Source organism: Spermophilus citellus, assembly GCF_964194105.1.
Source record: "Spermophilus citellus genome assembly, chromosome: 5".
Taxonomy (NCBI): domain Eukaryota; kingdom Metazoa; phylum Chordata; class Mammalia; order Rodentia; family Sciuridae; genus Spermophilus; species Spermophilus citellus.
The window spans coordinates 93,546,328-93,558,449 of NC_138186.1; the positions used below are offsets into that span (position 1 = coordinate 93,546,328).

At 34.3% G+C, this 12,122-nt stretch overlaps 1 protein-coding gene across 1 annotated transcript in view; it reads left to right on the forward strand.

Annotated features, from left to right (window-relative positions):
- Nucleotides 1-3,518: 3,518 nt before the first annotated feature.
- LOC308650594 (cytochrome b5 reductase 4-like) overlaps nucleotides 3,519-12,122 on the forward strand; it is a 74,189-nt gene continuing 65,585 nt past the window's right edge. Inside the window, exon 1 of the mRNA XM_081296716.1 lies at nucleotides 3,519-3,655. The gene's annotated coding sequence lies outside the window, so the exon portion shown is untranslated. The remainder of the gene's footprint in view (nucleotides 3,656-12,122) is intronic.

The following is a 12,122-nucleotide window of genomic DNA, read 5'->3' on the forward strand; positions in this document are numbered from 1 at the left end:
ATTATAAGGTAACATGAGGAGCCGCTGAAGGAGGGAGGGTACATAATTTGACTTGCATTTCTAGAAATTAACTACCCTGGGGATTATGGAATGGAGGTTTGGAGGTTTGGGATAGGAAAAAATAATTTCAAATGAATAAATTATAAGATTGGGATCAAGAAACTTGGAGAGTTTCACTGACAGAATGGGACAATATAGATTTAAAATTTTGGGTGAAATGTGAAATTGGAAATGTACCACAGATCTATTAATTTGTTTATTTTGGGGGTAAATTGATACACGAAATAAGTATGATTCAGTAAAGAGAGGTGTAAAAACTTGAAGGTGCCTGCTTTTGCATTAAACATTTTTTTTGGTACTATATTACATACTAAATATAAATAGTAGCCATGTTACAGAAAAATTTTCACTAGGTTGTCTTAACTGATTGAAATATTAATAACACTTCTGTATATTACTCAATACTCAAACCTGGATAATTGGTAAAGAACAGGGATTGATTTGTTGCAGTTTTGGAGACTGAAAAGTGTAAGGTCAGGGGCCTGCATCTAGAAAGGGCCTTTGGTGGAACATGGTGGAAATCATAGAGATCAAGAGAGCAGCCTTAAGCCATCCTTTTTTTTTTTTTTGATAGAGTTTATTTTGACATATTTATACAAACATGGAGTATGTCTTATTCTAGTTAGGATCCCAGTTTTGTGGATGTAATGATGTGGAGATTCACTGTGATGTATTCATATATGTACATAGGAAAAACATGTTAGATTCATTCCACTGTCTTTCCTTTCCCCACTCCCTTCCCTTCAGAGCCCTTTGTCTAATCCCCTGAACTTCTATTCTTTCCCTCTCCTCCTTGTTGTGTATTATCATCCACATATCAGAGAGAACATTCAACCTTTGATTTTTTGGGATTGACTTATTTCATGTAGCCTGATTGTCTCCAGATCTATACATTTACCAGCAAATGTCATAAAGTCATTCTTTTTTATGGCTGAGTATTATTTCATTGTGTACATATACCACATTTTCTTTATCCATTCATCTGTTGAAGGGCATCTAGTTTGGTTCCATAGTTTAGCTATTGTGAATTGAACTGCTATAAACATTGATGTAACTGTGTCACCATATATTGGTCATTTGTATTTCTTCTGTGAAGTGTCTGTTCAGTTCCTTTTCCCATTTATTGATTGGGTTAATTGTTTTCTTGGTGGTGTTTTTGAGTTCTTTATATATCCTAGAGATTAATGCTCTGAGGTGCAGATGGCAAAGATTTTCTCCCATTCTGTAGGCTCTCTGTTTATTCTATTGATTGTTTCCTTTACTGTGAAGAAGGTTTTTAGTTTGATACTATCCCATTTATTGATTCTTGATTTTACTTCTTGCGCTTTGAGAGTCTTGTTGAGCCTGTTCATTCCTAAGCCAACATGATCGAGTGTTGGGCCTACATTTGCTTCTAGTAGACACAGAGTTTCTCTTCTAATACCTAGATCCTTGAATTTTGTTCAGAGTAAGAGACAGAAGTTAAGATTTTCTTCTGCTACATATGGATTTCCAATTTTCCCAGCACATTTGTTGAAGAGGCTATCTTTTCTCCAATATATGTTTATGACACCTTTGTCTAGTATAACTATATTTATGTGGGTTTGTTTCTGTATCTTCTATTTGTTCCATTGGTTTTTGTGTCTGTTTTGCTGCCAGTACCATGCTATTTTTGTTACTATAGCGCTGTCGTATAATTTAAGCTCTGGTATTGTTATGCCTCCTACTTAAGCCCTTTTATAATCAGCATTAATGCATTTATGAGGTGAAGCCCCTATGAACTTTATAAAACCATTCAAAGGCCACAACTTCCTATCCAGTTGCCTTGGGGACTAATTTTACACATGTGCTTTTTGGGGAACACATTCAGACCATAGCAGCTTTTCATCTAAAAGACTTTAAAGTGTAATTTTTAAAACCAAACCAAACCCCAGAACATCCTGTTAGTAAATCCTGTAATCAGGTGTTGGCAGATGTTTTCTTCAAAGGACCTAATGGTAAGTATAGTAGTCTACTCTTATTCATGGTTTTGTGTTCTGTGGTTTCAGTCATTCACAGTCAACTCTAGTCTGAAAATAATTAAATGGAAAATGGCAGAAATAAACAATTCTTAAATTTTAGATTTTATGCTGTTTTTAGTATTATGAGGAAATCTTGTGCAGTCCCTTTCCATCCTGCCTAGCATATGAAACATTCTTTGTCTAGCAAGTCTAAACCATATGGGCAACACACCTGTCAATCATTTAGAAGCCATTTCTTAGTTATCAGAATGACTATTGCATATTGTAATTCTTATCTTCAAGTAACATTATTTTACTTAATACTGACCCCAAAGTGCAAGAGTAGTGATGCTAACAATTTGGGTATGCCAGAGAAACCATAAAGTGCTTCCATTAAGTGAAGAGATTAAAGTTTTTCATCTTAAGGATTGAAAAACAAATTGTATGCTTAGGTTGCTGAGATCTGTAGCAAGAATGAGCTCCTGTCTGTGAAACTGTAAAGAAGGAAAAAGAAATTTATATATAGGAAAAAGCTAGCATATAGCATATATAAGGTTTGCTGCTATCCATGGTTTCAGGTGTTCACTGAGGATCTTGGAACACATCTCCCATGAGTATCAAGAAACTAGAATATTTTAGGCTTTGAGAGCCTCATAAGTTTTCAGTCATTTCACTATCACCACCATGTGTGAAAACTAGTCTTAGCTCAGGGCTATGTAGAAATCTGTCAGGGTTGGCCAGGGGTTGGCCAACCCCTTCTGTACAGTGTGATTATTTTACATTGTTTGATAAACTTTCTCAGTGGATTCTTTGTTTTTTTTTTTTCTTGTTCCTCGGGAACTTTTATTTATTTTTGTATGCACTTTTTTTTTAATTATTTTTTTTATTTTAATTATTTTTTTTATTTTATTTTAATTATTTTTTATTTTATTTTAATTATTTTTTATTTTATTTTAATTATTTTTTATTTTAATTATTTCTCAGTGGATTCTTAAAAAGCATTTTGAATGCAAAGTTATTCCAGTTTTTCTGTTTGTAGTGATAATTCAAAGAAAGTCAGTGATAGTCAATCATTTGTGTATCTTTTCTTTCCTCAAATCTCTGTATATTTAGGGGAAGAAATTTTGGTTGAGAGTGGCTGTTCTAACAGTGACAGAGCCAGGACAAGGACATGTTTCTGACTTTGGATTGAATATTTTTCCTGTTATGTTGTGATACCATTATGATGAAAATTCATAGCCCAGATATTTTACGTAATTTTCTATTTATAATTCTTATGTAGCACAAATAATGATGATGCCTCCTAAAGCTATGAGGATTTGTAGAATTGTTAGATTTTCATTTTTATCTTTTTTTAAATGAGAATAAAAGTAATGCAGTATTCTGAAGACAAGTCTCAGGACAAAGGGAAAGCAATTAACTTGAAGATTCCAAATTTAATTCAACTTTTTTCCTTTTCTAGGTACCTTTAAAGCAAGGCAGAAGTCTTATGGATTGGATTCGACTGTCCAAAAGTGGAAAGGACCTAACAGGATGAAAAGGCAGGTTAATTGACGTAACTGAAGAAGAACTTAAGAAACACAACAAAAAAGAAGATTGTTGGATATGCATAAGAGGTAGGTGGTAGTTATTAAATAACTTAAAAAATGTGCTGGATTTTCCTTTTGTTATAACATATCATACATAGTCTTATTATTTGGTGATCAGATTCAGAATTAGAAAACAAAAATATGCCCATACTGGGCAATAAATAATATTGTTCTGGCCTTGGACAGTGTTCTTTCTTTATGTAACTGTTTACATTTTGATGCAGAAAGTTTCTGAAATGAAACTCCCCCCCCCACATCCCCATGTTGTGTTCCCTTTGAAAGGAAACAAGTGTTGGCCAGGCAGTTTAATGCCAAAGGTAAAATTATTCAGTAGCACACAGTTTATACAGTCTCAGAGACTCTAAAGGAAATCAGAAGGCCTACATTAAAGCCAAATATTTAGTTCTCATTTACAGCAAATTTTATTACTTATGTATGTGGCAATATTAGTTTCCTGTTTTTTCTAGCTCATAGTAACTTAGAAGCTCCAAAATAGTTGAAGAAATGAGCTGAGAGGTGTAGCTGATGAAAACAGAACTCATGGTAACCAACAATCTGGCGTCTTGGAGAGACAAAAGTATAGTAATAGATACAGTGAACCTGTACATCCAGTCTCCACAGTGATGTTCTTGAGACAATCAGACATACTAAACATCTACTGTTTTATTCAGATTTTTCGCTGTTGTGACTAAAGGATTGGACCAGAATAATTTTAGGAGAGGAAAAGTTTATTTGAGGGCTCATGGTTTCAGAGGTCCTAGTCCATAGAAGGCTGGCTCCATTCCTAGGAATTTGAGGTAAGGCTGAGCATCACAGTGGAAGAGTGTGGCAGAGGGAAGCAGCTTACATCATGATCCACTGAGTGATGTGGACCATGAGTGGTAACTGAAGGCTGGTAGGGTATGGCTGGAGGAGGTGAGAATTAGGGAGTGGCTTTGGGGTATGTTACCCCAAAGGGTCTCTTAACCCAGTCATTTCCCCTCTGAACCTTCTTGCATTGTCTTATGTGAACTTTAGGGGGACACTTTACGTCCAAACCATAACACTACTAATACCCTCTGTTTAAAGGGGAAGGATTACCAGTAATTTCTAATGTAATCCCAAATGAAGGTAAAAGAAAATATGTGACTAAATGTAATTGTCCTTTTCTTCATACCTGTTATAATTTTTTAAAATTGTGGGGGTTCTGTTGAGCAAGTTGCCTTTTTCATGAATTCCCTTACCATTTACCATAGGTTTTTATTTTCACCTTTTTTTTCATTCTGTGAAAATGAAGTATGTTATCACTTATCCATTTAACTCTATGGCTTCCAAAACTTCATTGCTGTCATTTCATTTTCTGACTTCTGTGTCTCTGCGGATTTACATCTTATTTATCCCTAACATTTATTTTAGAAAGTTTTCAGGAGTATGGAAAATAAATGAATGCTTTTAAATCCAGAAGTCCTAAGATACTCTACCACCCAGTAACTTTCACAAATCTACCTTTTAGTTATTTTTCTTTAAAATTACTTTAAATTCTTGAGAAATCCATTTATTTTTCATTAGTTTCTTTTCCATATGTTTCCATTGAAATTGGCAAAAGTTATACTGTTTTTCTAAAATAACATGCAGAGTTATATTTAGTGATAGCTGATTAGCTTCTATTGGACCAGCACTCCAGCAACCTCAGGACAAAATATAAGAAGAAAAATTTATCTAAAGACCTGGTGAGCAACCGAAAGTGGACAGAAACTAGAGGACAAGGACCATTTGTATTTAGTAGAAGGGAATGTCCCTGGGTAAGTTTCCTGTTTCTTATGGCATTTAATTAGAGGTTAAGTCTGAGTGTTAATGCCATGAAATGTGGATAAAACTCAGATGGAGACTGGCACCCCTACTGGCTTAAAGAACTAGAAGACAGAGATTGGGGTATTTGCAATAAGTAGAAAGTGAAGGAGAAAATTCAAAGAAAGAAGGATCCAGAGAAGAATATAAACTATTTCTTGCATATATGACAAACTATAAGTATCCCCAAAGCTAAAACATTGAAGAAAGCTTTAAATTTTCAATTTCCCAAATGGGAAAGAGTTTGAGTTTGGATCTAGTCAATTGCCTACTAAAACAGAATTTTTTGGAGGAATATAACAGAATCTAGAGTTTCTACTATCTTATCCAAAGTTACTAAACACACTGAAGAGAAAAGGCATACTGGAGATGATACAGGTGTTTGAACTAAATTCACAAGAATTTTAATGTACATATTATAAGTATACAAAGAAGTAAAAGAATGTATGTATAAAATGAATAAATAGGATATCTCAGAGAAATAGCAATTATAAAAAATGAACATCTAGAACCAAAAATTAGCATATATGAATTTTTTTTAAAAAATTTGATATTTGGTTTTATAGTAGTTTGGAGGTGATATAAGGAAGATTTAGTGAACTTTCAGATAGATAAGTAGGATTATCCAATCTGAAGAACAGAGAGGAACACAATTAGACAGTCTCAGAGACTTATCAGAGAAGATAAAAATGTCTAATATATATATTCCAGGAGGAGGAAAAGAATGAGAAAAATATTTGAAGAATAGAGCCAAATATTTCACAAATTTGAAGAAATCCTTAAAATTGTGAATTTAGAAGCTTAGCAAATCCAAACATGGTCAAAAGAAAGCAAACCACATCTAGGCACATCCATTTGCTGAAAGTCAAAGAGAAAATCTTGAAAGTAGTCAGAGAAAACATACCAAGAAACAATAAAATGACTGCTGAGGAAAAATATGGTACCATGAACTCTGAATTTTATATTCACAAAGATACAGGATTCTTTTTGAGGCTAAGTTGAAATAAGAAGTTTTTAAACTGAGAATTTATTACCAGCTAACTTGCACTATAAGAAATGCTTTCAGTTTGAAAGATAGTGATTTCTGATGACAGCTCAAGAAGTCAGGAAATGGTATTTGTTATGGTTTGGATGTGAGATGTCCCCCAAAAGCTCACATGTGAAACAGTACAAGAAAGTTCAGAGGAGAAAGGATCAGGTTTTAAAAGTCTTAACCCAATCAGTGATTTAATCCCATGATAGTGATTAATGAGTGGTAACTGAAGTGGTATGGTGTGGCTGGAGGAGGTAGGAATTGAGGCATGGCTTTGGGTATGTATTTGTATCTGGCCAGTGGAGTCTCTCTCTGCTTTCTGATCATCATATGAGCTGGTTTCCTTTGCCACACTCTTCTGCCATGTTGTTAACGTGTGTTTTACCTCAAGCCCTGAGGAATGGAGCCAGCTACCTATGAATTGAGACCTCTGAAACCATGAGCCCTCAAATAAACTCTTCCTTCTCAACAGTTGTGCTTGGTGGGGTCATTTCATCTCAGCAGTGAAAAAGTTGACTAAAACAGTGTTTGCATAAGAGAAAAGATTACATTTTACTTTCTTCACTATTAAAGAATATATGACTGTTTAAAGCAAAAGTTATAACATTGTATTGTGGACTTACATAAGAAGCAGAAGTCACCAGGACAGGGAAGATATTTCCCAAAGAAATTTAAGAGAGAAAAAATATAATAAAGTTAGTTTAGTGATAAATTTTTAGTATAATTTTTTGATACCTGTGTAAAAGTGAATTCTGTAAATAATGATATGGGTGGGTTTATGGGAAGAAAGAATTTTGGGGCTCTGGTTTGTCTTTAGAACTCTGCAAGGGGTCTGCAAGGGGCATTGTTGGCTAGTTCCTGAGTGGTAATGATTCATGTCTGGGGAAGGTGGGCAAAGCGTATTTTTTCCATATTGCAGAATAAAGCCCTGCTTCCTGATGTCAAAAAAAAAAAAAAAAAAAAAAGAATAGGCGATAGGGCTGAGGTTGTGGCTCAGTGGTATAGCACTTGCCTAGCACGTGTGAGGCACTGGGTTCAATCTTCAGCACACATAAAATAAATAAGTAAATAAATAAAGGCATTGTATTCATCTACAACTAAAAAAAAAGAATAGGGGATAGAGAGCAGTAAACATGAATTTACACATGAAGAGGTATAATATTAATTCATAAGTAAGCAAGTAAAAGTTCTGGATATATGCTGTAATTTTTAAAAAAGTTATTAAAAATAATGCAAAGAGATAAGGCTAAATTAAATTCTGTAGAAAATTGGTTAACTTAAAATAAGGAAGGGAGAGGAACAGAGACAGAAAATTTAGGGACTGTGGAATTAATAAAAAGGTAGATTCAAATTCATCTATAATAGTTAATCTACATGTAAATGGACCAAGTGCTCTAATTAAAAGGTAGAGATTGTCTATGTTGTGTGTGTGTCTGTTCATGTTATCGGGACCTGTCTGCATAATGTCTATAAGAGATATACTTTAGGGCTGAGGATGTGACTCAAGTGGTAGCGCGCTTGCCTAACATGCATGAGGCACAGGGTTCGATTCTCAGCACCACATAAAAATAAAATAAAGATGTTGTGTCCACCTAAAACTAAAAAAAAAAAAAAAAAAAAAAAAATTAAAAAAAGAGGTATACTTTAGAGATACAGATAACTTACAGATTAAGTTGAAAGTTACAGATAAGTTGAAACAAAATGTGTAGAAAAATGTATATTATCTAGACAGGAAGTAAAAGTTTGATTTAATCTGACTGGTTGGATTATATTAATATCAGATAAAAAGTATTACCAAGGACAAGAATTTTAACAAATATGGAAATTTTGTAATGATGAAAAGAGTTCTTAGTGTTTTTATGTGTCAACAGAGCTTCAAAATATATAAAGCAAACATTAGCAGAATTGAGGGAGAGAATTAAAAATCTTCAGTTATAGTTGTAGATTTTTCTGAGCAATTGTTGTAATTAGATAAATATCAGTAGACACAGTGAAAATAATGTGCAGTTTCTTTACTGAACACAAGATGGCAAAGTAGTCACAGTAGTTACAAAAAAATCAAGCTGTACATTTGAATACAGTGAAATATACCATGATTTTACCTTATGAACATATCTTCTCCCTCCTCATTTATTTTGAAGTCAACAACATGAACAGTGGTGAATAATTTAAATAAATAGGAGTAATACAATATGGTGACATAATACTTGGTACATACATGACAGGCTTAAGATAAATTTTGTTGATGGGATATAATATGGGACTTTAGAGTTAAATATTTGAATTTTAAAACTAAAAATTATTTTTTAATCTGATTACAAAATTACTAATTTTGCTTATAGCAGTGATCCTCAAACTTTTTGGTCTTATGATTCCTTTATTATGTAAGAAATTATCATGGACCCCCAAAGGACTTTGTATGATGATCTTGATTGATATTTGCCTCTTAGAAATTAAAATTAAGAAACCTAAAGAATATTTTAATATTAATTTAAAAATAAAATAAAATTATTATGGTTTGGATCTTGAAAAACTCTTGTTTTAAAAGTATAGTCCCCAATACAGCGAGGTTCAAAGGTGGGGCTTTTAGGAAGTGATTACATTGAGAGCTATAACCTCATCAGTGGATTAATCCGTTTGATAGACTAATAATTTGAATAATAGTTAACTGCTGTACTGGGTGGTAACTATAGGCAGTAGGGCATGAAGTAAGTCCGTGGAGCTGTGGCCTGGACCACATCTGTCCCTGGCCCCCTTCCCTCTCTTTCTGTTTCCCAGGTGCCATGAACTGAACACCTTTCTTCTACCATGCCCTTCCACCAAGATGTTCTACCTCACTTTAGGCCCACCAATAGAGTTGGCCATCCATGGATTGAGTCTCTGAAACCATGAGTCCCAAATAAACTTTTCCTCCTCTAAGTTGTTCTTGTCAGGTATTATGGTAACAGCAACAAAAAACTGACTTAACACATAAACTCACTATATGTTATCTTTTATAGTACTTATGTTTATGAAAAATAGCTACTTTTTAAATAAGAAAAACAGAATAGTGGTATTATTTTACATTTTGGTAAATATCCATGATGTGTGGCAGTAGATGATAAGTATATTATCATGTTACCTTCTGCATCCAGTCTTATATCACATGTTTTGTAGTCTCTAGAAAACCCTACATTTGTGGAAGAATGTGAATTTAAAAAGGCATAACATTTTAGTCTCACTGTGAAAATTTTTTTGCCTTGGACCACCAAAAGTGTCTTGAGCTCCCTCAGGAGTCTCTGTACTAACTTGTGAGACTCTCTGACTTACAAAAAAGAACAAAGAAGAAATGAAAAATTATTAATGGGTGTGTGGTCTGAACCATGGTGATGTAGTTAATTGTGGTAGCTTCCTCTGGGAGAATGATTAGTAGGTATAAAATGTTTCAGAGTCTTCCATTGGACTGTCTTTAAGCACTGTCTTACAGAGCTAAGTGTGAGATGAGGTTGAAGTATCCTGTAGTCCAGTTCTGACTTTAATCATCTGAGATAGGTGATATGATTTGGGTTCTCAGTGGGAAAAGGCTTTTTCTCTCTATGGGGAGTTGAAGTAGTGACCAAAAAAGAGCTCTCTGAAATTAGTACCTTCATACATTGCTGGTGAAAATGGAAAAATAGTCTGGCTATTTCTCAAAAGGTTAAATATAGAATACTGTGTCAGTCAGCTTTTTATCACTGTGGCAAAATACCTGAGATGAACAACTTATAAGGAAGTAAGCTCATAATTTCAGAGCTTTCAACTCATGATCAGTTGGCTGTATTGCTTTTGAGTCTGTGGCAAGGAAGTATATCATAATGGGACCATGTGGCAGAGGGAACTGCTCTACTCATAATAGCCACATGCAGAAAAACAAGAAAGGGTCACAGTATCCACTTCAAGGCCACAACTTTAATAACTTAACTTCTTTCCACTAGGACTCACTTACTGAAGGTTCCACTATCTGCCAGTAGCACCATGGGCTGGGAACCAACCCTTCTACACATGGACCTTTGGGGGATATTCTAGATGCAAATTGTAACACTATCTGACCCACCAAGTTTACCCCTAGGATTATACGTCAAAGAAAATGAACATGAAAACATAAATGTCTACACAAAAACTATCTGTAGAAACAACCATGTTCATCCACTGATGAATGTATAATGATACACAATGTGATATATCCATACTTGGAATATTATCTATTCACAAAAAGGAAAACTACTGATACATGTCGTGGATGAACCTTGAGAACATGCTAAGTGAAAGAAGATAGATCTTAAAAGATCACATATTGTATGATTCCATTTATAGGAAGTGTCTAGGGTATACAAATCTATATAGACAGAAGGTTAGTGGTTACCTAGGGCTAGGAGAATGGGAGGAAGTCTTCATGAAGAATGTTTATATATTGGTTAAATTGTAATACCAATCATGTGCTCGTTTTCCCCTTTATAAAGACTTATTGTTCTTCACAGTATAAAGAGAATTTCTCCCTTTAAAAGAACTAATGAGTTCCCTATTTTTGTTTATCTTAATATTTGTTAAGATCAGATAATCATGATTACTAGTCTCTTCACATTGGCTGCTAGTCTACATTGTATTAAAAGCTCATTCACAGCAACACTGTTAGGCAACTGGTATATTTTCCTCTACACATCTTGCTGTGGGTTTTAAAAGTTTTCACACAGAAATTGACACATACTTATTGATAAGTATTTTATTGTAAGATACCTGCAGTCTTTATCAGAGATAATTGGGAGCTTAAATTAAAAGCAAATAAATACTAAAACTTTACCTAAAAAAATTTAGACAGTGTTTGTCAAGTTGGAAAGAGTACTTTCTGTGTAGAATGGAAATATCGGTTTCTAATGTTTATTTTTAGTTATCATAAAAGTGATATTGATGTTTGTATTCATAATAGCTACCATTCTGACTGGAGTGAGATGAAATCTTAGAGCAGTTTTGATTTCCATTTCTCTGATTGCTAGTGATGATGAACATTTTTTCATATATTGATTGATTGTATGTCATCGTCTGAGAAGTGTCAAAAGGTACACTCATACATTGCTGGTGGGACTGCAAATTGGTGAAGCCAATATGGAAAGTAGTATGGAGATTTCTTGGAAAACTGGGAATGGATCCACCATTTGACCCAGCTATCCCTCTCCTCGGTCTATACCCAAAGGACTTAAAAACAGCATACTATAGGGACACAGCCACATCCATGTTTATAGCAGCACAATTCACAATAGCTAAACTGTGGAAACAACCTGCATACCCTTCAATCCATGAATGGATTAAAAAAATGTGGTGTATATACACAATGGAATTTTACTCAGCAATAAATGAGAATAAAATCATGGCATTTACAGGTAAAGGGATAGAGTTGGAGAAGATAATGCTAAGTGAAGTTAGCCAATCCCCCCAAAACAAATGCTGAATATTTTCTCTGATATAAGGAGTGTGATTCATAGTGGGGTAGGGACAGGGAGCATGGGAGGAATAGACAAACTCTAGATAGGACAGAGGGGTGTGAGGGGAAGGGAGGAGGTGGGGATTAGCAATGATGGTGGAATGTGATGGACATTATTATCCAAAGTACATGTATGAAGA